The 26408-nt window shown below is 45.3% G+C and overlaps 1 protein-coding gene across 3 annotated transcripts in view; it reads left to right on the forward strand.

Annotated features, from left to right (window-relative positions):
* Positions 1–26408, forward strand: part of FAM168A (family with sequence similarity 168 member A) — a 373080-nt gene that overhangs the window by 1997 nt on the left and 344675 nt on the right. The window contains exon 1 of one of the 3 annotated variants that reach the window (XM_081952905.1): positions 3371–3392. The exons of the other annotated variants lie outside the window; for them this stretch is intronic. The gene's annotated coding sequence lies outside the window, so the exon portion shown is untranslated. Of the gene's footprint in view, positions 1–3370; positions 3393–26408 lie in introns of those variants that run through there. 3 annotated transcript variants of the gene reach the window in all.

Genomic DNA, 26408 nt, shown 5'->3' on the forward strand with positions numbered 1-26408 from the left:
ATTCATTAAACATGAAGCTCAGTCAACTGAATATTTAAAAATGTATCATAAATACCATTGACTGGTGCTAATGGTTGATACAGGTTGCTGCCAGCGTCCTAGGTATCAACCAAGTTCCTTCTTAAATTATTATTATTGTTGTTGTTATTTATTCATTAAACATGAAACAGCCAACTGGACATTCAAAAATGCACTACAAATACCAGTGACTGGTGTTAATGGTTGACACTGGTGGCTGCCAGCGTCCTAGGGATCAACCAAGGACCTTCTTAAAATATACGATGCTCCGAGTAGCGCAGTTTTTTGCAGTTCCGCTGGTGTTATTGCAGGAAGCTGCAATTTGTGGATGTAAAATTCTTGGATATGGTGCCAAGTGCCCCGATGACAATGGGTATCACTGTTACATGCTTCATCCATAGCCGTGTAGTTTCGATGGCCAGGTCGCAATATTTCATGATTTTTTCTAGTTCTTTTTCTTTGACTCTGGCATCTCCGGGAACAGCGATATCAATAAAACTGTACACTTCGGCCCTCTACAACCATGATATCTGGCGTGTTGTGCTCCAAGTGACGATCCGTTTTTATTTGAAAGTCCAACAAGATCTTCACCTTCTCATTTTTGATAACTTTTTCTACTTTATGTTCCAGTTTATTATTATTATTATTATTATTATTATTATTATTATTATTATTATTATTACACAATTGTATCACAGCGGCCAGTTGTTTCGCCCGATTTGGCATTGATTACTAGTCGGGCCTCACTTATTATTATTATTATTATTATTATTATTATTATTATTATTATTATTATTATTATTCTTTTATTCATTAAACATGAAACTCAGCCAACTGAATATTTAAAAATGTGTCATAAATACCATTGACTGGTGTTATTGGTTGATACAGGTTGCTGCCAGCGTCCTAGGTATCAACCAAGTTCCTTCTTAAATTATTATTATTATTATTATTATTATTATTATTATTATTATTATTATTATTATTACTTTATTCATTAAACGTGAAACTCAGCCAACTGAACATTCAAAAATGCATTACAAATACCAGTGACTGGTGCTAATTATTATTATTATTATTATCATTAGCATAATCATTATTATTATTATTCACATCAACGATGCTGTGCTTCAGTGGTTAGATGTTCTAGTCTAGACATTGGCTTCTGAATACATACCTTTAAACCTTCATATTTTACGGTGTTTTGTTTTTCCCCGTGTAGGATATGCCGTACATGAAATAAATCAATAAATAACAAGGATGCAAAATGCAGGACACGGTCTGAAAACGTTTTCCAGGGGCTGCTCTTTAAGCTGGGCAAGCAAAAAGGGTTTGGGGGCCGTGCGATTTTTAGTGGGTGGGTGGGTTGCGGACCGCCGTCATGGGGCTTCCTCCATTCGCTGGAATGCAAGAATGTTAATTTTTTAAAATGACTGCCAGTGGATGACTGAGGATGCCGTCCCCGTAAGCAGCCACAGTCGGGGAGCAGATCTAAGCCGAGCCCGATAAATATTCAGCGGCATTAATTAATTAAATTAATTAATTAATTAAGTATGTCACGATCGCAGAGAAACCATGCAGAGAAAAGACACCCTTCCTGCAAACTCCCCCCCCCCCTCCAACATCTCATTTAAAACGGGATCGCTTTTTAAAGAGTCGGTTTATTGGGATTGCAATAATAAGGGTAATGAAGCTTCTCATGGCCGCCTGGATGAATGGTGCCGGAGTCAATCTGGTCCTGTGTAAGCAGAGGAGTCGGGAAATGCACAATTCTTTGGCAAAAGGTGTGTGTTCCCCCCCCCCCCTCTGTTTTTTCTTCTTCTCTCTATTAGCTGTTCGCTCTGCTTCCCTCCCTGCCTTTTGGCGATAAGCCTTCGGGTTGCAGCTCATATATCCTGTTGATTGAATTTCACCCAAAGCGTCAAAGGGGGGAAAACAAGCGGGTTTTTTCCCTTCTCTTCCCTTCAGACAAAGGCAGGTTGTGTTAAGGAAAGAAAAGGGAAGGCAGTCCGCCCCCCCCCCCCCCCAATGCTGTGCCTTAAGCAGAATATGGTCTTCGGAGGTGGGTGCTGTGTGTGTGTGTCTCCTATCCCCCCCCCCTCTTTCTGGGAAATTCTGATGGAGAATAAAAGGATGGGCAGTTTCAGGGGCAGCTTTGAGGAGGGGGAGCGGCTTGCTGGTTGCAATTGTCTCCACCGGCGGGGGGGGGGGGGTGGCTGGGGGAATGGTGAAGTTGGCTGCTGATTAAAGGAGGGTCTGGATAGAAGTGGGGTTAGAGAGAGACCGGGGGGGGGGGCATTCTGCCGGAATCCCTTCTGCCCCTAAAATGTGTCCTGTTGTCCTGTTCGTCTAATTTTGTTTGTTTTTAAGGTTTTGGTGGTGTTAATGTTGTGAGCTGGCTGGAGCTGCCCTGAAATGACATGGGTGGCAAATAGATAGATAGACGGATGGATGGATGGATGGTAGATAGATATACCAGTAGATGAGGATGGATGGATGGATGGATGGATGGATGGATGGTAGATAGATATACCAGTAGATGAGGATGGATGGATGGATGGATGGTAGATAGATATACCAGTAGATGAGGATGGATGGATGGATAAATAGATAGATATGGATGGATGTATACATGTATATACCGGTATTGATATAGATGTGGATGGATGGATAGATGGTAGATAGATAGATATACCAGTAGATATGGATGGATGGATAAATAGATACGGATGGATGTATATATGTATATACCGGTATAGATATAGATATGGATGGATGGGTAGAGAGATATAGATATGGATGGATAGATGGTAGATAGATATACCAGTAGATAAGGATGGATGGATAAATAGATAGATATAGATATGGATGGATGGATGATAGATATAGATATGGATATATGTATATACCGGTATATATATATATGGATGGATGGATGGATGGATGTATGGATGTATGGATGGGTAGATAGATATAGATACAGATGGATGGATGGATGGATGGTAAATAGAAAGATATAGATATGTATATAGCAGTATAGATATAGATATGGATCGATGGGTAAATAGATATAGATATGGATGGATGGATTACAGAATAAATTGATTACAGAATAACAGTTGGAAGGCAACTTGTAGGTCATCTAGTCCAACCCCCACCGCCCAAACAAGGGACCCTACACCATTTCCGACAGATGGCAGTCCAATCTCTTCTTGAAAGCTTCCAGGGATGAAGCTCCCACAACTTCTGAAGGCAACTTCTGTTCCATGGGTTGATTGTTTCTCACTGTCAGAAAATTCCTCCTTATTTCCAGGTTGAATCTCTCCTGGATCAGTTTCCATCCATGATTCCTTGTCTGGACTTCAGGAAAACAGGTTGACCCTCCTCTCTGTAGCAGCCTCTCAAATGGATATGTATATATGCATATATATAAATGGGTGGATATGTGTATATATAAAAATATGGATGGATGGTAGAGATAGACCGATAGATTGATAGAGTAGGTAGGTAATGAAAGTGTTGATAGATAGATGATGGATAGATAGATGATCCTTTGGTCCATTATGTAAAATGGCTTGGGAATTCTATCTCTTTTTAGCAAAGTGCTCAAATTGGTATTTTAATTATGAACCATTTTTAAAACTACTTCCAGACAAGTGGTTTTATCAATTAACAACTTTAGATTAATACAGGTAAATATAATTAAATAACTTCTTAGAATGGACTTCAGATTTCACTGTTTCCTTCCTTCCTTCCTTCCTTCCTTCCTTCCTTCCTTCCTTCCTTCCTTCCTTTCTCTTTCTCTTTGTTTATTCCTCCCTTTATTCTACATATGGAATGAATTCTCCATTCCTAGCTGCTGTTAGCTAATATTATTTTAATAGCTATCAGTTGCTCTGGGGTTGAGCTCCGAGACCTTCGCCTTTCCTGACTTAACTTTTCATGATTTTGCCCTACTGACTTACTCCTTTCAAATTGGAATATTCTTTATGGGCCAAGTGGGGTCGGTCACAGGAGGAATTTGTCTCCGGTGCAGAAGCTCTCAGTGTACAGACAAAAGAACAAAGTGATCAGTCGTAGACCATACATCATGAAATACAATCATAAATCGTAAGATGGAAACAACAAGGGATAAATCATACGATACTAACAGGAGAAGGTAGTAGGAAAGACGAGAAGATGACAAGGATAATGGTAGTAATACAATCCTGCTACATGATGTGTAGTAGGCTGGGGACTACTGCATACTGTACATGGCTGGGGAATTCTGGGAGTTGAAGTTCACGCATCTGTAAGCTGCCAGAATTGAATTTCTCTGGGGTCTTTGGACTGACATTTGGGTGGGTGGTCCCACCCCTTGCTCAATTCCCCTCGTTTCTCTTTCTGATTCTTGCGAAGACCCCCGGAGCATTTAAAGAGCCCCCTTCAGGATGTCTCTTTCTTAATCCCCCCACTCCATTAAACCGTTTTTAAGAGAGATTAATTCCACTTCCGATGTTTTAATCAACTTTAATTATTGCAGCTCCAGGGGAATACCCCAGGGCACCGGGCTCGGCTCTGCGGCGGCAAAGTCCTATCACGTTATTAGTGTCACATTTGGGGACGTCGCCAAATTGAGCCCCAGGACACAGAAAAGAACGGGGGCCCTAAAACGGGGAACGTTGAGAGGCGCCTCTCCAGCCTTTTCATCTCTGCGATGATCCGTCAAGATGCAAATTAGATAGATGCCTTTTTATTTTAATTGGGAGAAACCATGTAAAAGAAATCACGGAATAAAAGATGGAATTGTCTTGGGATATTGGCCTCTAAATCGGGCCCCAGGAGTGGTTTCATTTAAGAACGGGAAACGAACGCTATTAGATCAGAATCAGAATCGAGCTGGAAGGGACCTTGAGGTCTTCTAGTCCAGCCCCCTGCTCAAGCAGGAGTCCCTATACTACTGATGGTAAACCTTTTCGACACCGAGTGCCCAAAATGAAGCACACACTGGAGCGCCAGCTGGGCAGCCTATTTTGGGGGCCATTTTCAGGCCATTTTTTGTGCTGTTTTTGCCCCAAATACAGCCCGGAAAATGGCCTGGAAACAGCCTAGAAAAATGCCCTGTTTTGTGGCCGTTTTCCGTCCGTTTTCCAGCACCTATGAAGACTAAAAGAGCAGCTGGAGATGGCACACGGGCTCACAGAGAGTGCAGTGTTTGCCACCTCTGGCACGAGTGCCATAGGATTGCAATCATGGCCCTATAACACACATCACTGCCCACACCCACAACGCAACATGCCCGGCCTCCCCCCCTCCCCCCCCCCGTTCATTCATGCCCAGTTTTTGGACTAGCAGACCTTCCTGAAGCCTCTTTTGAAACCAAAAATGGGCCGTGGGGGGGTGGGGCGCTCCCTCCCTTCCCCCACTCACGCACACACCTCTCCTGCATGCGCGGCAGAGACCCGAAAATCGGCTGGCTGGCGGGAGGCGGGTACTCCTTGACGGTGGAGCTGAGCTGGCCGACAGCTCTGCGTGCCACCTGTGCCGTGCCTGCCGTAACTTCACCATCATCATGGCTGTAGAGTAGCCCAACCCAATTCCTCCAACTGTTCTTCTTATGCTTTGCTCTCCAGGCCTTTAATCAGACGGACGGTGTATCTTGCCCAGAGTTTACTTTCCCCCAGTGGGCAAGTGGGCGATACAAGGTGCGTAGAGGTAGGCCACCAGAACGGCATATAATGGCACGTGATCTCTTCTGTGTCGGTCACCGGGACCAAAGTTTCTGGGCTCATGATGGAGTCGCACCCCCCCCCCCCCCCATGCGAGAACGTCTCTCTGCACACAATATGTGCTCTGGACTATTCTACCCGTTGCATTTCCTGATGGTGTTTCCAGTGGGTAACTTTGGAGTAGAAGGGGGAACAATCTTCTGAAGTCACCTAGGACTTGACTAGAACTCCCCGACTCCTGGTGATTGGCCCAAAGTCACCCAACTGGCTTTCATGCCTAAGGCAGGACTAGAACTCACCGTCTCCTGGTGATTGGCCCAAAGTCACCCATGCCTAAGGGTGGAACTAGAACTCACACCCTCCTGTTTTCTCGCTCGGTGCCTTCACCACTCCACCAACCTGCCGAAAGATAGTTAAAGAATCCTTTTCAAGTGTAGTCCTTGAATTCTTAAACTGGGCTCAGGAACAGATGGGCATCGGGTTGGTTTTCCTTAAATGCAGAAATATCTCCGCAATAAAAAACCCTGGCAACAAAAGAATAAAACGAGCCCTCGGCATGGCAAATACGGCAATATCAGGGATTCACCCATTTTGCCCTTGGAAGGGAGGTTGCGGGTTTCCCCCCCCCCCCCTTGCACATCACAAAGGGAAGTAATAAGATGGAGGCCCGAGCTGCAATTTCCCAGCAATTCTAGTAAACGATCGCTCTCATCGCAACCTGTCGGCTGCGGCAGACGGCACAATAAATACAATCATGTTCTTTTTATCTTGCGAGAGCCGCTTAAATGGGTTGTTTGTTTTTTAACTGGCGGTGCTGCGATCCACGGGGCTCATAAACACCTCTGGATTTTACTCTCATGGAAATAGCGCCGCACGTTTTAACTCCGGGGAGGGGGGGCTGTGTCTCCTGTCGCGGTACATTTCTGGAGGATGCTAACGCCTGGGGCCTTTTCATTTCCCAGGTTGGGGGGGGGGGGGCGCAGGGCTTCCCAGGTGGCAATTCCTTTCCCACCCGTGCCCTGGGCCTTGGCAGGGAGGTGCCAGGTGCTGCCAAGGTGCCTACCTGTGCATGAGTAGGTCTGGGATTAAAAGCTCCAGGCTGGTTTGGAAATCTTTGTCGCTGTCGGTCTTGGGGGGCTCAATCCAAGGCCGCCAGCATCCAGCGGTTACATTGGATGGCTTCCCAAGCTTGGCATCGTCGAATGGCATGGCAGTTGCCAATTGTAGCGGTAGAAGAGAATATTTGTCTCTCGGAGTTGAATGATGGGGTCCTTGGTGCTCTCTGAGGTTGGTTGTTTTCTCGCAGATGTTTCATGACCCAGCTAGGTAACACCCTCAGTGCTAGAAGGGGAAGGGTTTTGTGGAGTAGAGGAGGAGGAGATGGAGGAGGAAGACAATAACAACGGTGAGATCTGTGATACTTTGAGGTTGGTTGTTTCCTTGCAGACGTCTCATGACCCAACTAGGGCACATCATCAGTGCTAGAAGGGAGTGGGGTTTATAGAGGAGGGGGGAGTAAAAGGGGGGGGGAGGAGGATGACTGGGGTCCTTGGTGCTCTCTGATCTTGGTGGTTTTCTTGCAGTCGTTTCATGACCCAACTAGGTAACGCCCTCAGTGCTAGAAGGGAGAAGGGTTTGTGGACTGGAGGAGGAGGAGGAGGAGGACAACTGTGGATTCTGTAGTATTCTCTGGGCTTGCTGGTTTTCTTCCAGATGTTTGATTAATCAACTAAGAAGCTTCATCAATGGTAGAAGGAAATGAGGTTGGTGATGAAGGACAAATGGAGGAGGAGGAGGAGGAAGAGGAGGAGGAGGAAGATGACGACGACTGTGGGATCCTTGGTGCTCTTTGAGTTTGGTGGTTTTGTTGGAGATGTTTCATTCCCCAACTAGGTAACATCATCAGTGCTAGAAGGGGGGGGGCACTTGTGGAGTAGAGGAGGAGGAGATGGAGGAGGAAGACAATAACAACTGTGAGATCTGTGATACTTTGAGGTTGGTTGTTTCCTTGCAGACGTCTCATGACCCAACTAGGTAACATAGTCAGTGCTAGAAGGGGGGGGGGGCTTGTCATCTCTTTATATACAGTCTCTTGCCCTGGCAATGTTGGTGAGTGTGTTTTTGGTGCAACCTTGATTAAGCCGTTGCTTACTGTTGGGTTGTTTGAGCCTGTGATCTCCTTGATTTGGGTGTTATTTATTGCTTAATCTTGGATTATCTTGGTCTTTGTTGCTGGCATGGAGGTCTTTTGGTCGTCTTTTCGCTTATCTCTTTTGAATGGTGGTGTAAATGTTGTTTATCTCTATGTGCCTGTTGTCTTATTTGGTTTTTTGGGATTTTTTGTTTTGCTTTTTAGCACATTATTGAGACATGTACCGTGTTTCCCCCGAAAATAAGACAGGGACTTATTTTCTTTCAACCCCCAAAATAAGCGCTTGGCCTTATTTTCGGGGAGGGTCTTATTATTTTTGAGGTGCAGGAAGCGGTGAGCGTGGTCACTCATGGCAGCTGCTGTGTTGCAATATTTTCAGGGGAGGGCTTATTTCAGCGCAAGCGCTCAAAAGCCCCGATTGGGCTTAGTATCTGGGGAGGTCTTATTTTCAGGGGAAACAGGGTAGGACTGGGGAAAAAGCTTGCTTCCTAGACCTTGAATTATTTAGAGCATGCCTAGGATCAAACAAATAAGCTTGAATCGGGAAGTGTTTCTCATGAATATGAAATTGAAGGTTGGTCGCGCAAGGCAGCCACAGCGGGATACGATGACAATACAACACAGGGAAATGAAATTGAGTGGGTTCAGGATATAGCGGGGGAGAGCCAAAGGTAACAGGATGTACTGCCAACCACAATTGACCCCAGCATTTCTGCGACTAAGTGAGACATTTGTTACGTGAGTTTCCCCCCCCCCCCCCATTTTACGACCTTTCTTGCCACTGGTTGTTAAGCGAATCCCTGCAGTCGATAAGTTAGCAACATGGTTATTAAGCGAATCTGGCTTCTCCCTTGACTTTGCTCCCTGGAAGGTTGCAAAAGGGGAATCACCCTAGAGCAGGGGTGTCCAAACTTGGGAACTTTAAGACTTGTGGACTTCAACTCCCAGAATTCTGGGAGTTGAAGTCCACAAGTCTTAAAGTTGCCACGTTTGGACACCCCTGCCCTAGAGACACAACATTTAATCATTTCCTGCCCTCCCCCCCACCTGCCCCCAAGTACCAAGTATCACCTGGACACTGGAATATCCCCTGGAATATCCCCTACCCTCCATTGAGACTCTTCTATCTATTAACTTTCTACCCTCCATTCCATTGAGACTCTATTAACTACTAACTTTGCATCATCTGCACCCTACCCTACTGGGACTATTACAACGTTTTAATTTATTCGAGGTCAGACCTGCTCCGCCTGCGGGAAGCCCCTCTCTCGCAGGTATGGCCCTTGGCTCTCTCAAGGGCCAGCCTTGATGACGGGTTTGTGAACCCCGAGAGGTGGAAGAAGAGGAAGCTGAGGGGCTTTTTAGCTAAATGTTTTATATTGTTTTTAGGGGGTTCTGGGAAGGGGGGGGGATAACCAGGCCAGGAGGGAAGCCAGCGCCAGACGAACAGGTGAGTCCAGGAGGGAAGTGAGCGGAGTGGGGGGGGAGAGGGAACAAGTTATTCCAATAGAGGGTTGTTTGATTACAACGGTCGCGGGGAGGGGGGGATGCGAGGACAAAAGAAGATTACAAGGTCGGTTGGGAGACCGTGGCTGTTGGCTACGCCCGGTCGTTTGTACCAACCCCCGCAACCTAGGTGGTCGGGAACTACAGAGACAGGGCCTGCGGCTGATGCTTTGCAATGCAAGGTCCGTGACCAACAAGGCCCCCCTCATTAATGAGTTGATCTCTGAGGGGGAGCTGGACCTTGCAGGAATAACGGAGACCTGGTTGGGTCACGAGGGTGGTTTACCCCTCGTGGAAATGTGCCCACCAGGTTTCCATGCATTCCATCAGCCTCGGGCCCTGGGTAAGGGTGGAGGAGTGGCGGTAGTTATAAGGGATGGTCTAGAGCCGAGGGAGTTCACTGTTCCTCAGATATCCGGGTGTGAGTCACTTGGTGTGAAATGGGGCCCAGGGAGGCAGTGGGGTTTGCTGATTGTATACTTGGCTCCTCGCTATACGTCAGCAGCCCTGCCCGAGCTCCTCGAGCTGATCTCGGAGACGGCGGTGGAGATCCCCAAACTTTTAGTTATGGGGGACTTCAACCTGCCGTCGACGGGAGCAGCATCCGAGGTAGCTCGGGAGTTCATGGCTTCCATGACAGCCGTGGACCTGACCCAATTAATTCAGGGCCCCACACACGAAGGTGGCCACACTCTGGACCTTGTTTTTGTATCTGAACAGTGGGCGAGTGATCTGGGAAGAGGGGATGTAACCATTACTCCCCTGTCATGGTCAGATCACTCATGTCTCCGGCTGGACTTCCCTGGCGCTACCCCCCACCGCGAGGAGGCGGAGCCAGTTCGTCCAAGCTGGTACCGCCCCAAGCGCCTGATGGAACCAGATAGGTTCCAGACGGAGCTTGGGCCATTACCTGTAGCCCTGACCTGCGCTCGGTCGGAGGACCTAGTGGCCGCCTGGAATAGGGCGGCAGCTGGGGCCTTGGACCGGGTTGCGCCTTTGCGACCTCTCCTACGGCAGCGACTCACCCGGGCACCTTGGTATACCGAGGAGCTCAGGGTGATGAAGCGCCATAGAAGACGTCTAGAGAGCAGGTGGAGGTCCTCACGCTCCGAGTCTGACCGAACACAGGTAAGAGCCTATTTACGGACCTACCTTGTGGCATTGAGAGCGGCCAAACGTAGACATTGCGCCGCTCTTATTGCGTCTGCGGATAACCGCCCTGCCGCCCTGTTTAGGGTGACCCGCTCCCTCTTGGTTCAGGAGACGCGGGGTGCACCCTTACAGGGAAGAGCAGAGGAGTTTGGAGAATATCTACAGAACAAAGTCGCTCAGATCCGAAGCGGATGGGCCCCCTCCAGTGGTCTGGACGGGCCGTCAACAGCGAGTCTTGTGAATCCACTCTGGGAGGAGTTTGACTCTGTTGCCCCCGAGGATTTGGACAGGTTGCGTGGACGGCTGCGACCCACCACATGTTCATTGGACCCGTGTCCCTCCTGGTTGGTACTGGCATCCTGGGAGGTGACACGAGGCTGGCTTCTGGGCCTGGTGAATGCCTCGTTGGGGGAGGGATCCTTACCATCTGCCTTGAAAGAGGCGGTGGTGAGGCCCTTACTCAAGAGGCCTTCGCTTGACCCAATGGAGCTAGCTAATTATCGTCCAGTCTCCAACCTACCCTTCCTGGCGAAGGTTGTTGAGAATGTGGTGGCGCAGCAATTTCCACGTCACCTTGATGAATGCGACTATCTAGACCCACGCCAGTCCGGCTTCCGACCCGGACACAGCACAGAGACAGCCTTGGTCGCGTTGGTCGATGATCTCTGGAGGGCCAGAGATAGAGGTTATTCCTCTATCCTGGTCCTATTAGACCTCTCAGCGGCTTTTGATACCATCGACCATGGTATCCTACTGCGCCGGCTGGAGGGGATGGGAGTCGGAGGCACCGTTTTGCGGTGGTTCGGCTCCTACCTCTCCGGCCGGATGCAATATGTGTTGACGGGGGGGCAGAGATCGACCCTGAGGCCACTCTCTTGTGGAGTGCCGCAGGGGTCGGTCCTCTCGCCCCTTCTGTTCAATGCATACGTGAAGCCGCTGGGCGAGATCATCTGTGGTTTTGGGGTTGAATACCATCTGTACGCTGACGACACTCAGCTGTACATTTCAACCCCGAGCCACCCCAACGAGGCTGTTGAAGTGATGTCCCGGTGTTTGGAAGCCGTCGGGGTCTGGATGGGGGACAACAGACTCAAACTCAACCCCTCCAAGACTGAGTGGCTGTGGCTACCGGCGCCTCGGTTCAGCCAGCTGACTCCATCGCTGGCCATAGGGGGCAAGCAATTGCACCCTGTGGAACGGGCGCGCAATTTGGGCGTCCTCCTAGATGCCCGGCTGTCAATGGATGACCATGTGGCAGCCGTGGCAAGGGGGGCGTTCCACCAGGTTCGCCTGGTGCGCCAATTGCGCCCCCTTCTGGATCGAGATGCCCTTCGCACAGTCACTCATGCGCTGGTGACGTCTCGCCTAGACTACTGTAACGCTCTCTACATGGGGCTTCCCTTGGGACGCACCCGGAGACTGCAGCTAGTCCAGAACGCGGCCGCGCGGGTTGTCATGGGGAGCTCTAGATACTCCCATGTAACACCACTCCTGCGCGAGCTGCACTGGCTACCTGTGGTTTTTCGGGTGCATTTCAAGGTCCTGATTACCATCTTTAAAGCGCTCCATGGCATAGGACCTAGTTACTTGCGGGATCGCATCCTCCCACATACATCCCTGCGGCCAATTCGCTCTCACAGGGAGGGGCTTCTCCAGGTGCCGTCCACTAGGCAATGCCAGCGGGCGGCGCCAAGGAGTAGGGCCTTCTCTGTGATGGGCCCAACCCTCTGGAATGACCTCCCCCCCGATATCAGAACCACCACAGACTTCCGCTCCTTCCGACAAAAATTGAAGACTCACCTGTTTCGATTAGCTGGCCTGGCATAATTATAATTGAGACAACTGTTACCTCCTGGAAACATATTCTTACCTGGTTATTTATAGGGTACGGTTTTAAATTTAACTGATTTTAGGGTTTTTAGAACCATATTTATATTCTTCCGTACAGTTCTTTTAAATTTTTAACCTCCTCCTTATGTGTATTTATATCTGTATTTATATTTGTATTTGATACTTATTGCTCGTTATGTGGACTGTACACCGCCCCGAGTCCTTTTTGGGAGAGGGGGCGGTCTAGAAATGTGAAGAAATAAATAAATAAATAACAGCGGTCATAAGTACGAGTCGGTTGCCAAGTGTCGGAATCACGGGGATCCCACAAAGGTTGTCGAAGTGTGAAAAATGGTCCTGAGTCACTTTTTTTCCCCGGCGCCGTTGCAGCTTTGAACAGTCGCTAAATGAACCGTTGTAAATGACCATGTGGCTACGAGGATGCTGCAAAGGGTCATAGGTGATGAAAAACGGTCATAAGACATGTAACTTTGAATGGTCGCTAAATGAATTGTAAGTCAAGGACTGCCTGTACACTTAGATAGGTAAAGGTTCCCCTCGCCCATATGTGCCAGTCGTTCCCGACTCTAGGGGGCGGTGCTCATCTCCGTTTCAAAGCCGAAGAACCAGCGCTGTCTGAAGACGTCTCCGTGGTCATGTTGCCGGCATAACTCAATGCTGAAGGCGCATGGAACGCTGTTTCCTTCCCACCAAAGGTGGCTCCTATTTTTCTACTTACATTTTTTTTACGTGCTTTCAAACTGCTAGGTTGGCAGAAGCTGGGACAAGTCACGGGAGCTCACTCCGTTACGCGACGCTAGGGATTCGAACCGCCGAACTACCAACCTTTCTGATTGACAAGCTCAGCGTCTTAGCCACTGAGCCACCGTGTCCCATGTACACTTCCATATTGGGGGTCAAATCTCTACATTCTCACGTTTGTAGCATCCGATTTTAATGAGCTCTTTTCCTGAGTTTTGATCTTTCGCTTCTCATTATTTTTTTCTCCTCAACTTGCTGATATTTTTATCTGTATTTTTTGCAAGAGCAAATAGACTTGACTTTCTCTTCCTGGGGAAAAAAAAAAAACATACTAACAGCAGATCGGTTGAATTATCCTCCAGCTTTTTCTTGGCCTTGTCACATCCGCATTTATCGCTCTGTTTACTTCCCCCCCCCCCCCACTTTTTGGAGCGAAATCTGAATTACATCCAGAAGGTGAACGAACGTAACCAGAAATCATTAGTTTTTCGGGTCAAGGATGCTCCAATTAAGAACAGCTTGAATCTTTTTCCTGCTGATTGGAAAGGTGAACTTTACGATTGGTGCAAAGCTAAAACCAGACCGAGCGATTTTTATTTATTTTTGCACTTTGCTGAAAAATGGGTGGGGTTTTTCTTGGGTTCTGTTTTATTCTGGCAGGTGTTTTTGCGATAAATTATTTTTTTAACTGCCAAACACAATTCAATGCAATAGCAGAATTGGAAGGGACCTTGGAGGTCTTCTAATCCAACCCCCTGCCTAGGCAGGAAACCCTGTACCGTTCCAGACAAATGGCTATCCAACATCTTCTTAAACACCCAAAAGACAGCAGAATTTAACTCTCTGGAGAAAAAAATTCTTCCCAGGTTAGTGTGTTAGCTGGCCCATCATGCCTTTCCTCTTTAATTAGGAATACAGGAAATTCCCCAACTTAACGACCACAATTGAGAAAATGTATGTTTCTAAGCGAGAAATTTAAGTGAGTTTTGCCCCGTTTTGCGACTTTTCCTGGCCATGTTTGTTAAGTGAATCGCTGCAGTTGTTAAATTAGTAACACGGCCATTAAGTGAATCTGGCTTCCCCAATGACTTTGCTTGTCCGAAGGTCGTAAGAAAGAGGTGGGGTCATGTGACCCCAGGACACTGCGACCATCATAAATATGAGCCAGCTGCCAAGCATCTGAATTTTGATCACGTGACCCTGGGACATGGCGACCGTCATAAATATGAGTCAATTGCTAAGCGGCCAAAATTTCTTCCAAGCAAAGTTTTTAATTTTTTTGTTACATACTTAAAACTTCTTTATAAACAAAATGTTGTGCAGTTTTCCCCTCTTTACATCTTCTAATTATACATAGTACATTTTACATCTTTCTTCCATTTCAGTCACCTTATCTTCATTCCACAATCTCCCACTTAATTTGAATTCCTTCTTAATCTATTGACAATACCGTTATTTGCCTCTCCAAGTTAATCACATTTAACATATCATTTCCATCTACTATTCTGTTTTACTGTTCATAACATATATCCTCAAATTTAATTTAGTATATTAAACATTTCATTTGATTAGTTGTCCACAAGTTTTAATCTATTTCCCCCACATTGTATTCAGCATAAACCTTTGGCTATATTCACTACATTTCATTCTATTCTCTTCTCTTTCTTTCCTCCTTTTAACCATTTTCTCTTTTGTCTCTCGGGAACTTCATTTCTCTTTTGCTCGTTTCTCTCCCTCCATTTACTTGCCTTTTTCTTTTTGATCTTGACATTTTTTATAAGCGGCCGAATTTTGATCACATGGCCACGGGGAATGCTGCAACGGTCGTAAGTGTGAAAAGCAGTCACAAGTCCCATTTCTCAGTGCCGCTGTAGCGTTGAACGGTCACTGAACCAGCTGTCGTATGTCGAGGACCACCTGTAATTAACGGTGTTTTATCATCCTTGCCCCTTTCTAAACTTTTTCAACTTCTACATAACGTAAGTTTCTACTCAGTTGTATACCACCAAAATCTCTTTCTAAGGGAAATCTCAGCCATTTGTCTAAAATGGTGTAGGGCCGTCCCTTCCAGCTCTGTTATTCTGTTATTTCTGAAATCAGCAGTTGAGACAGGTGAATAATAAAGGAAAAAGTGTTGGGAGAAATGATAGCAGTTGGGAAAGACAGAATAAGGCCAGGAATGCGGTAAAAGCAATGGCTCCTTATGTAAGAATCTCCATGGAATTATTAATGTGTGTCGTTATAGTCATTTTTAAAAAATGTTTTTTGTTTGTGAATAAAAGACCAGCCGTTCATTTCTTCTCGGGTTGTTCACGCTTTCAAATTGTTCAGTTAAAATTTAAAATGCGACGGTTTGAAGGGCTAAAAAAATAAATAAATCAAGCATCAATAGGATGCATAGCAATAATCCCACTGGCGGATTATGTAAAAAGATACCATTAAAGGCTTAGGAAGGGAAACAAACAGCCTCCAACCCCTCCTCCCAGCAACCAAAAATAAATTTAAATAAACAAATTTAATAAACAAGACTTGGATAAGCAGGGATCAGCACCAGACAAACAAGCAGAAAACAATACCCTAATCAAGGAACTCTCAAAAGAGAAAAAACTACGATCCTACCAACACTGCCAGGGCAAATTACTGTACAGTATATAAACAGGGGAAACATCACACTCCCTGATGATGTTACCTAGTTGGGTAATGAAATGTCTGCGAGAAAAACTACCAAGCTCTCATAGAGTCCATCTCATTGGGTGCAGAAGTATGGAATGTTGCAAAGACCTATTTATATTCTCAATTCTTCCCTGTTCTGAGTATTTATGAGCAATCTAGTAATAGGGAGCTGTGTTTCTCAGACTTTAAGTTGAGTGGACTCTCAGCATTGTTCAACCAGCTTCTAGCTGGGGAATTCTGGGAGTTGAAGTCCACAGGACTTAAAGTCACCAAGGTTGAGAAACACTGTTTTGGTCTTTTCGTTCTCTTTCGATTGTCTCTTTCGAATGGTGTGTAAATGTTACTTACCTCTACGTGCCTATCGATGGCTGATAGGTCTGAATGCCAGACTTCTAGGAATTCTCCAGCGTAGTTCGAGTTGGCTTGGTCTACGATGGTTACCGTCTCCAAGTTGAAACTATGGTGAGGTCTATCCAAGATCGGATGTTAATCTTGGAATGAATCTATGCTCGTTTGGGTGCTGATTGCTGGCGGGGAGCTGTTTTGGTGTTTTTGTTCTCCTTTTTGGCTTGTTGATTGTCTCTTTCGAACGGCATGTAAATGTTGTTTACCTCTATGTGCCTATCAATGGCTGATTGGTCTGAGTGCCAGGCTTCCAGGAATTTTCTTAGCGCTTCTGGACTTGGCTTGGTCTACGATGGTCACGATCTCCAGGTTGAGACTTTGATGAGGTTTTTCCATGATCTAATGTTAATCTTGTAATTAATCTATGCTCATTTGGATGCTGATTGTTTTGTTCTTTGTGTTCCGTTTCGGACGTGTTGATTGTCTCTTTTGCACAGTGTGTTCCTCTTGAAAATTCTATGTGATGAGGTGCATTATTACTCAATGCCTTGTTGATATATTTTCGGTGTGTTATCAATTGTGGACTAAAAACCTTGGGCTTTTTTTACTTCTACATGGCATAGAGAAAACTGTGCTGGCGCATGAAAATACCTGAACCCAGCAAATCTGCATTTGATCCTCTAGTGGAGGATCTAATTAAGCAACTCAATATCAAAAATTTTGGTCTGATATTTATAGTGGCAAATGATTAGCAAGGTAGGGAAATCTTTGGAGAATCGAGCCTTCAACGGAAGAATAGGAATCGGGGATATTAAAATCGACAAATGTTTTGGGAAATGCCCGGTTCTTTTATTTTAAGTGAGATTTGTTTATCAACAAAGGATAGAGACTAAATTATATGTGCATCATTTCTTCTCAAAAGCAAAACGAACAAACACTTTTGCTGGTCTACTGTACAGGTAAAGTCCTCAATTTACAACCACAGTTATGCCTAAAATTTCCGTTGTTAAGTGAGGCAGTCGTTCAGTGAGTTTCACTCCATTTCACAACCTCTTTTGAGGCAGTTGTTAATAGAACCGCTGCAGTTTTCACATTAGTAACTTGGCTGTTAAGTGAATCACTGCAGTTGTTAAGAATACAACCCATTGTTTAGTGACCGAAGTTACCACGGCCCTGAAAAAAGTGAGTTATGGCCGGTTTTCCCCACTTATGACCGTTGCCCATGGTCACGTGATCAAACTTGAACATTGGGCACTATCTAACAAAATGAAATTCAATGGTGAAAAGAGTAAAAGGTTCTACATTTAGGCAAGGAAAACGGAATGCACAGGTACAGTATAGATGGTACCTTGCTCAACAGTAGTAACTGCGAAAGGGATCTTCGAAGTCCGAGTGGACAACCATTTAAATATGAGCCAGCCGTGTGCAGCAGCTGCCAAAAAAGCCAACACAGTTCTAGGCTGCATCAACAGAGGGATAGAATCAAGATCACGTGAAGTGTTGATGCCACTTTATAATGCCTTGGTAAGGCCACACTTGGAATACGGCAGTTTTGGTGGCCACGATGTAGAAAAGATGTGGAGACTCTAGAAAGAGTGCAGAGAAGAGCAACAAAGAGGATTAGGGGACTGGAGGCTAAAACATATGAAGAACGGTTGCAGGAACTGGGTATGTCTAGTTTAATAGAAAGAAGGACTAGAGGAGACATGATAGCAGTGTTCCAATATCTCAGGGGTTGCCACAAAGAAGAGGGAGTCAAACTATTATCCAAGGCACCTGAGGGTAGCACAAGAAGCAATGGGTGGAAACTAATCAAGGAGAGAAGCAACTTAGAACTGAGGAGAAATTTCCTGACAGTGAGAACAATTAATCAGTGGAACAGAAGTTGCCTCCAGAAGTTGTGAATGCTCCAACACTGGAAGTCTTTACGATTTAAATCACTAGTAAAAATAAAGCTTGATTTAAATCAACTCGATTTAAACCATAATTTTTAAAGAGCAGCTGTCATCTCCGTCCCGCATCTTCCTCTGACCCGTTGTTGACTCAGTCCCAATATTTCAGATTATACATAGCCTCCTCATGCTACATAACTAGGCTCCGTTTCAGGCTGAATAAACTCAATTATGAATGTATCTTAAATAGAAAGCTACCTTTAGATAGATTTTTTTTTTTACTCCCAAAGTGTTTTATTAAAGCAAATTCGATGAAAATAAAATCCGATTTAAATTTTAAAAAATCAGATTTCGTTTTTTTTTAATCATCAATTTTTATCCCCCCTGAAATATAGGGCTACGAGGCATCTGAATATTTACAATACATTATTTTTTTCCTGTTGGAGGAGGGAAAGAGGAGGAGGAGGAGGAGGGGACTGGGAGTAGAAAAAGATTGATTTTGTGTATGTTTGAGATTTATTAAAATGTCAGTGAGTCAAGATAATTCAATGGTCTTGTCTGCACGGTAAACCTGCAATAAATTGACTTCATGTGCAAAAAAAAATCCCCATGCCACGTGAGAGTTGATGAAAAGCTTGCCTCGTGCTTCAAAATGCCCTTTTCTTAAGATGGAAGAAATGTTACGTAGCCAGAGGGATAAAATGATTAAGATTTCCCCCCCCTCCAAATGTATGTATTTATGTCTAAGTATATTACCCCCATGTCGCATGGCTATATTACTTTTTATCCTTTTCATCTGTTCCACTACCTTCTCTGTTGCTTTCATTATTATGATTATTATCCTTTGTGATTATGATGATATCACTTCGTTAGTTGTATGTACAATGAGAGCTTCTACTCCGGAGATAAGTTCCTTGTGTGTCCATTCACACATGGCCAATAAAATATTTTGTTTTGTTCTGATATGTTACCTAGTTTATATTCTGTTCTGTTCTATAATCTATTCTACTTTATTCTACATTCTATATTCTACATTCTGTTCTATAATCTGTTCCAATTCCTATTCTACATTCTACAGTCTTCTATTCTGTCCCATAATCTATCCAATGCCCAATTCTATATTCTACATTCTATATACAATAATACAATATATATTCTATATTCTGTTCTATAATCTTTGGTGGGAAGGGAACAGCGTTCCACGCGCCTTCAGCATTGAGTCATGCCGGCCACAGGACCACAGAGACATCTTCGGACAGCGCTGGCTCTTCGGCTTTGAAAGGGAGATGAGCATCGCCCCCTAGAGTCGGGAACAACTAGCACACATGTGCGAGGGGAACCTTTACCTTTTACCTATCATAACCCTCCAGCATTACACCCAACAAAAATATTTCTGGTTTCAGATCTGCGTGTCGCTTAATTATCTTTTCCAACCAGCATGTATTTTCTTCCAATATTTTCTTGCTTTCATACAAATCCACTACATACGATAAAGGCAAGAATTCCTTTTTTCTTGCAAGGAATAATAAACATAAATAAAGTCCCTTAAATATATTTCCATCCTCCCCTCAAGGACCAGCCTGCTGTTCCAGGGTATGAAATTAGCCAGAGAGCTTCTGTGGGAAAAGTACACACCTCTCTGCCTGCCAAGGACCGAAGCCTGCATTTTAAGCAAAGGAATTAATTAAAATAGAAAGCCGGGGTTTTCCTCCCCCCGCTCCCCCCCCCCAAAAAAAAACCACCGTTAAAAATAGCGCAATCCGAATTCAGGCACTATGTCATTCCATACCGCACACATTATTCCAGTAAGCCATGTTTACCAGGCGCGGCTGCATCGCTCACTGCATTGTGGGTTGTCTTAAAATGCAATTTCTCCCTATAAAGCAACCCTCTCGTTTCGAATTGGGACATGCGCGCGGTGCAGAATACGCACAGCGGGTGGCCTGCGTTCGAGGCTAATGGGCTCTGGTATGTAGGAAAACCACCTCTGCAATTTTGAAAGGAAGGGGGGGGGGAGTTTGAAAAACCGAAAGGGAATCTGTTTCCTTCCCAAATAACCAATAGGAAAAAATGACACTGTGGGGACAGAATAGATTCGGCATCTTATTTAAAGGGTTGCCTTAGCATCACGCCGGCTTAAATCCCGGTATCTCTTGATTTTGTGTTCCGCGATTAAATCTTTGCATCTCCATTATGTTATTCCTTTTCTTTGTATAAGCATCGTTAATATGGAGTGCAGGAAAGGAGCAAGAAATGGCAAGTTAATGGAGATTATTCTCAGTCATCCAAGGTCGTGGTGGTCCCAAAGGTGCTTTTTCAGGAGGCAACTGGAGTTTATGGTTTTTCCTTTGAAGACATTTCGCTTCTCCTCCAAGGAGCATCTTCAGTTCTGGCTGAATGGTGGAGGATGGAAGGATTGATAATCCTTGCAGACAGCTGGTCATTTGCATCCTTTTAGAGAGTCGTTGAGGCCACTTGGAGGTTTATCTGTGTCCTCAGGGGGTCCCCTGAGTGGTGCAAATGGTTCCTGTAGTCTGCAATTTTTCCCTCTGGAAATCCATTTCTACTCCCACCCCATTCCAAGGGTCTTCACCCCAAATTGTATAGCTAAAAAGTCTGTAGAGATTCTCCGTCATCCAGATCACAGTTGACCCAAAGGTGCTTTTTCAAGGGGCAACTGGACTTTCTGGTTTTCGTTTGAAGACGTTTCGTTCCTCATCCAAGAAGTTTCTTCAGCTTTGAATGATGGGGAAGGGAAGGATTGACTCTCCTTGCAGACAGCTGGTCATTTGCAGTCTTTGAGAGGGTCGTTGAGGCCACTTGGAGGTTTTATCTGTGTCCTCAGGGTCCCCTGAGTGGTGCAAATGGGCGTGGAGCCTTCTTGGAACTGCTGAAAAATCTTGCAGAAAGCACAGCTCCACAACAACAGTCCAAGAAGGCTCCAAGCCCATTTGCACCACTCAGGGGACCCTGAGGACACAGATAAAACCTCCAAGTGGCCTCAACGACCCTCTAAAAAGGATGCAAATGACCAGCTGTCTGCAAGGAGTAACAATCCCTCCCTTCCACACAATCCGGTTAGACAAGAAACAGCAAGCTAAAGAAATTAAAAGCATGAGATAAAGGAATGGAAATAGGGCTGGAGAAAGGGTACAGCTGGTCCTTGACTTCACAACAGTCCATTTAGTGACTGTTCAAAATTAAGTCACTGGAAAAAAAGTGACTTGTGACCGTTTTTCACGCCTATGACTGTTTGCAGCATCCCCAGGGTCACGTGATCAAAACTCGGATGCTCGGCAGCCGACTCATACTTATGACGGTCGCAGTGTCCCGGGGGTCGCAGTGATCCCCTTTTGCCACCTTCCGACGAGCAAAGTCAATGGATTCACTTTAACAACCGTGTTACTGACTTGAAAAACTGCAGCGATTCACTTAACAAATCTGGCCAGAAAGGTGGCAAAATGGGACGAAACTCGCTTAACTACTGTCTCGCTTAGCAACATAAACCTTGGGCTCAATTGTGGCCGTAAGTCGAGGACTACCTGTATGTTGATTGCATTCTGGCAAATAGTTCACTGTCTGGTTGCGTTGCTCTACTGTAACACACAACGCTTGTTAGTGGAGGGAAAAAAATTAGAAAACCTTAGTTGATATTATTTTTATATTCTTGTTTGTCGTATGGTCAGCCAGATGTTTAGACTGAATTTGGCATTTTTGACCCCCCTATCAAGTCCTTCCCAACGGCCTGGGAGAGCCAGATGTGGAGGCTTGATGGCAATTAGACATACCGTCACAAGATCTAAGCTGTTTGGCTCAAAGCCATCTTTGGCAATGGACTGATGGGGATTATTGTCAATGCCAGCGGTGTACAAGGGATGTCCCAGATGTTCTGGGATTGCACTCAAGGCGCCTTACGGCTGTTGCTGCTGCCTTTGCTTTCTTTCACCCCAGTCCTTCTATTTCTATTTGCAGGTCTTTGTATTATTAACGGTTGCAGGAACTGGGTAGGTCTAGTTCAATGAAAAGAAGGACTAGGGGAGACATGAGAGCAGTCTTCCAATATCTCAGGGGTTGCCGCAAAGAAGAGGGAGTCAAACTATTCTCCAAGGCACCTGAGGGTAGAACAAGAAGCAATGGGTGGAAACTAATCAAGGAGAGAAGCAACTTAGAACTGAGGAGGAATTTCCTGACACTGAGAACAATGAATCAGTGGAACAGAAGTTGCCTCCAGAAGTTGTGAATGCCCCAACACTGGAAGTCTTTAAGAAGATGTTGGATAGCCATTTGTCTGGAATGGTATAGGGTTTCCTGCCTAGGCAGGGGGTTAGACTAGAAGACCTCCAAGGTCCCTTTCAACTCTGCTATTGTATTGTATTATTATTATTTGCTGCTGTCTCCAGCTACTGCCACATTCACTATCCAAGTGTATTTCTTATCAATAGTTGTTAAGTTTGGGGTGTTTGGGGGCAGATGGCAGGCCTGAATCCCTGGAGCAATTTAGCTTCTTCGTTTTCTATTCCTTTTTCAGTTTTATGTCCCTACCGGTTGTTGCTTGACACCAAATGATATCTCTTTCCACTCTTCCAATGCACCATCGTTGTTATTTTCCCCCACTATTAAATTTGTTTGCCGACACTCATTTAAACAAGCAAACGAGATTTCTTATCCGTCGCCCTCCAGAAATTTTTCTTTCCTATCTGTTCCTTTACAGTTGCGATTTTGAGAACAGTTTTGAAAAAAAAAATATTACGCATTCTTTTTGAATATTCTTTTGGCTACTCCAGCAGGCCGTAAAATGGCAGCCCATTGCTTGTCTAGACAGAATGACAGATGGATGCTGCAAATGGCAGCCTTTGTTTTCAGGTTTAAAATCACATTTATCCTCCATGGGTAAATAGATGTTTTCCCTTCGAAGCCTTTGAAAATCTGTGCAAACGTAAACAGGTGCCGATATCAACTCGACGTAATTTCAAATCGTATTCCTGGCCTTGATCAGCATAAGGTATTTAATGAAAGGAACAGAGATCTCCGAAAGTGAGAATTGTGATTTTTATGTTCCTAAGGAGCTTCTTTGAACACGGACAAAGAAAAAGCAGAATCTCTCTTGCTTTCTAGTTAGGTTACAAAAAGGGACATGGAAAATAATTGGGTCTCAAGGGGGGCAGGAAGGGAGAAAAAGATTTGTCTATAAAACGTGTCTTGCTTTGAAAGAATTTGGACTAGAAAGGGCTATAAATTTAGCAGGGGGGAAAAATAGAATGAAGAAAATTTTAACTACCTGCCTGCCACCCAAACCTGAGAGCCTCCTTTTGGTCTAGTGGTTAAGGAACCAGGCCAAAAACTGGGAGACACTGAGTTCTAGTTCCATCTCGGGCATTAAAGCCAACTGGTGACTGTGGGCAAATTATTAGGAGACAGGGAGTTCTAGTTCTGCCTTAGGCATGAAAGCCAGCTGGGTGACTTTGGGCCAGTGCTTCAATGAGATGGAAAGTATGTTGAATACATTTATCGCCTCGAGTCATTTGTGAAAAAGGTGGGATATAAACTAATCAACCTCCCCTCTGAATTAGTGTTCATTATTTTTCTTTAAATTCAGGGTCCTTTTCTGCACCAGGAGAGTCAGATTCCTCCTCTCCACAAAGCCTCCCCCCTTACAGCACTGATTTATGATGGGATGCTACAACTGTCATAGATATGAGTCCATCATAGGAGGGAAGGAAGGAAGGAAAAAGAAAGAAGGGGGAAGAAAAGAAAAAAAGGGGAGGGAAGGAAGGAAAACTAGATAGGAAGGAAGGAAAAAAGGAGAGAGTGAGGGAAGAAGGAAAGGGTGGAAGGAAAGAAAAGGGAGAGGGAAGGAAGGATAACTAGACAGGAAGGAAGAAGGAAGGAAGGAAAAAAGAGAGGGAAGAAAGGGAGGGAAGGAAAGAAAAGGGAGGGAAGGAAGGAAAACTAGACAGGAAGGAAGGAAAAAAGGGAGGGAAGGAAGAAAGAAAGGAGGGAGGGAAGAAAGGAAAAAAGGGAGGGAGGGAAGAAAAGGGAAGGAAGGAAAGAAGTGAAGGAAAGAAAAAGGGGGGAGAGAAGGAAAACTAGACAGGAAGGAAGGAAAAAGAAAGGGAAAGGAAGGAATAAAGGAAGGAGGGAAGAAAAAGGGAGGGAAGGAAGGAAAGGAGTGAAGGAAAAAAAAGGGGGAGGGAAGGAAAACTAGAAAGGAAGGAAGGAAAAAGAAAGGGAGAGAAGGAAGGGAGGGAGGAAAGAAAGAAAGGGGGGAAGGAAGGAATAAAGGAAGGGGGGAAGAAAGGGAGGGAAGGAAGGAAAGGAGTGAAGGAAAGAAAAAGGGGGGAGGGAAGGAAAACTAGAGAGGAAGGAAGGAAAAAGAAAGGGAGAGAAGGAAGGGAGGGAGGAAAGAAAGAAAGGGGGGAAGGAAGGAATAAAGGAAGGGGGGAAGAAAGAAGGGAGGGAAGGAATGAAAGGAGTGAAGGAAAGAAAAAGGGGGGAGAGAAGGAAGGAAAACTAGACAGGAAGGAAGGAAAAAGGAAGGAAGAAAGGAAGGAGAGAAGCAGCAGTCTCCTTCCCTCTAAGGAGCCATTTTTGGAAGTAGGGGGGAGAGGAATCCATCCAGAAAATGTCGCCCCCCCCCCCCCCCCGCTCCACCTTTGCAGATCAGATCCCCTCTATTGTTCCGTCAAATGCCTGAGCACCCAACCACGTAACCGAGTATTTGTGAGAATACAAAGGGCAGAAAGGCTTTGCCCTCCGGCTCAGCGGGCATAATGGCTTCGGCTGGGCTCATCTGCTTGCTCTTCCGACCAAAACTCTTGCGTCCTTTGTGACGCCGTCCATTTCAGGCGGAAAGAGGAAAATTAAAAACACGGAAGGGAAGGAAGAAGGCCTTGCCCCTGCAGGACCACCCCCAAATTCTGCATAAAGGCTCTCCCCCCCCCCCCCACAAATCGGGTATAAAATGAATAATCTGCTTGTAAGAGCCCTGGTGGCGCAGTGGCTTTTGCAGGCTGACTCTGCCCTCTGCCAGCAGTTCGATCCTTATGGGCTCAAGGTTGGCTCAGCCTTCCATTCTTCCGAGATCAGTAAAATGAGGACCAAGATGGTTGGGGGCAAGAGGCTGACTCTGTAAACCGCTTAGAGAGGGCTGGGAAGCACTGGGAAGCGGTATATAAGTCTAAGCGCTATTGCTCTTCCTATTCTCCCTTCCTTCCTTCCATCCATCCATGGTGCACAATGGTTAGAATGTAGTATGCAGGCTAACTCTGCCCACTGCCCACAGTTCGATCTTAACCAGCTCAGAGTTAACTGAGCCTTCCATCCTTCCAAGGTGGGTAAAATGAAGATCCAGATTGTTGGGAGCAAGAGGCTGACTCTGTAAACCGCTTAGAGAGGGCTGGAAAGCACTTTGAAGCGGTATATTAGTCTAAGGGCTATTGCTATGGCCCTTCCTTCCTCTTCCCCCATTCTCTCTCCTTCCTCCCTCTGCACTCTTTCTAAAGTCTCAACATATTACTCTAGGTGTGGTCTTACTAGGGCTTTATAGTATTAGTACCTCCCTTGATCTTGATTGTATCCCTCTGTTAATGCAATTTAGGATTGCATTGGCTTTTTTGGCTGCTGCTGCACACGGCTGGCTCCTATTTAACTGTTGTCCACTAAGACTCCAAGATCCCTCTCCCACAGTCGCTGCTATTAAGCCTGGTTTCACCCAGTTTATATCTGTACTTTTGGTGTTTTTTTGCCTACGTGTAAGACTTAGGTTCAAATGACCTTCTCAGAAGTTTCAGATGCTGCAACGATCATAAATATATTCCAGTTGCCTATCATTCCAAATTAGATCACGTGACCCTGGAGATACCATTAGATGCGTGACCATTTCAGCGCTGTTGTAACTTTAATGTCACTAAATGAAGTTGCAAGTGGAGGCCGCCTTGTATTAATGTCACTAAATGAAGTTGCAAGTGGAGGTCGCCTTGTATTTATTATTCCTTATTTCAGGGGTGTCCAAACTTGGCAACTTTAAGACTTGTGGACTTCAACTCCCAGAATTGAAGTCCACAAGTCTTAAAGTTGCCAAGTTTGGACAACCCTGCCTTATTTGTACCCAGAGCCTTTAGGGTTTGAGATAAAGAACTAGATTGATTGATTTAATAAGTAACAAGGGAGATGGGTTTGAGTAGATGCCCACGTCCATCGTCGTGGGCCATTCGGCCTTATTAAAATTTGTTTGTGCTTTTCCTGGCTAAGCCCTATTATTGCAAAGGAGAATCCACATTTCTAAAATGTCATTAGTTTAATTCAGAAAACTGCCAGTCATTTCCTGAAGGTTTCTAAGCTGCTCCAGGCCTAATAATAAGAATATGAAGT

The sequence above is a fragment of the Natrix helvetica genome (assembly GCF_964273705.1).
Source record: "Natrix helvetica genome assembly, chromosome: 4".
Classification (NCBI taxonomy): Eukaryota; Metazoa; Chordata; class Lepidosauria; order Squamata; family Natricidae; genus Natrix; species Natrix helvetica.